Source organism: Mustela nivalis (assembly GCF_964662115.1).
Source record: "Mustela nivalis genome assembly, chromosome: 8".
Taxonomy (NCBI): domain Eukaryota; kingdom Metazoa; phylum Chordata; class Mammalia; order Carnivora; family Mustelidae; genus Mustela; species Mustela nivalis.
The window spans coordinates 109988012-109989326 of record NC_139027.1 but is presented as its reverse complement, the minus strand read 5'-3'; the positions used below and the strand labels follow the sequence as shown (position 1 = coordinate 109989326).

General features: G+C 37.9%; 1 long non-coding RNA gene across 1 annotated transcript in view; it reads right to left on the bottom strand.

Annotated features, from left to right (window-relative positions):
• The window catches only part of LOC309871432, a 19729-nt gene extending 18763 nt beyond the window's left edge, over nt 1-966 (bottom strand). The window contains exon 1 of the long non-coding RNA XR_014315275.1: nt 879-966. This is a non-coding gene — a long non-coding RNA (uncharacterized lncRNA). The remainder of the gene's footprint in view (nt 1-878) is intronic.
• Between the last annotated feature and the right edge of the window lie 349 nt (nt 967-1315).

Sequence of the window (1315 nt, the reverse complement as noted above, 5' to 3'; positions counted from 1 at the left end):
TGTGCTGAAAGGTAATCAGAAGGAGATCGGTAGAGTCATTGGAAATACAGATTCCATTGTAGGAGAGGTAGTTTGCCAGAGAGAACTAGAATCCTTCTGGCAGTCGGAACTAATCTAAAACATTGACGTTAGTAACTGTCTTTTCAAAGGAGCCTAAATTGGATGGTATTAGTTTGTACAGCCTAGGACAGTGTTGCAAAAAATGCAGCACTTGGCCAATCAGTGGCTCTTAACTGCTGGTTGTGGTCAGGGAAAGAGACAGCCAAAGAGAGTATCACTATGCTCTCAGGGTGACTACTGGCTTATCCAAGACAGCACCCTCTGCACCGGACCCCACCAACGGGAGCATCAGCAGAGACTTCACACTGTGGGAGAAATAGACTCTACTAAAACACTCCATCCAGTCACTAAACAAATACACAAACAAATAATAATAAGCCCTGGAAGTTAAGGTTGGAGGTAGGGGAGTAGGAGGATGGAGGTGGGAAGAAGTACCCAGAATGACTACAACATATTATCAAAACCAACCATTTTCCAGCAAAATGTCACAAGACGTGCAAAGAAACAGGAGCGTATGACCCACGCACTGGAAAAAGAATAAGAAACTGAAAGTACTTTGGGAAGCAACCAGATGTTGAATTTAACAAAGACTTCAAAATAGTCATTGTAAATATGCTCAAAGAAGGAATGGAAACTGTGATTAAAGAGCAAAGGAAGGTACAATGACAATGTTGGGTCAAACAGAAAATATCAATTACCTGACTTAATGGGAAAAATATTTTCTTAACATCAGTGAATTTCATGAATCTGGCAGAACTAACCTGGTGAAAAATGTTCTTAAAATAAACATATCAATGACAAAAGAAAGGAACTAATACTTGGTGAATGTCTCCATCATCTTGGGTACCTCCTCTTTGCTTTCTCATTGAATCCTCAGTACATGAAGAATTCCTCCAGGAATCACCAATTTAGAAGTCAGGAAACTGAAATTTAAAATCAATGAGCAAACAGTGAGTGGTTGGCCATGTATGACTCAAAGGTTATCTCTTCTAAAGTACTTCCTTAAATTTATGAATATTTACTTTACTTCTTATATATCTCAAAAATTATTTAATTCCAGTTCAGTTAACATAGAGTATTATATAATTTTCAGGTACATTATATAGTGATTTAATAATTCAATACATTACTCAGTGTTCATCATAATAAGTGTACTAACATCTGAAAATGTTTGACTCATCCTTCTAGACCCTGTGAAAAGGTTAGCTGTCTTGTGACATTCTCAGTTCTCTGAGGGTATCACCATCCTGGTACC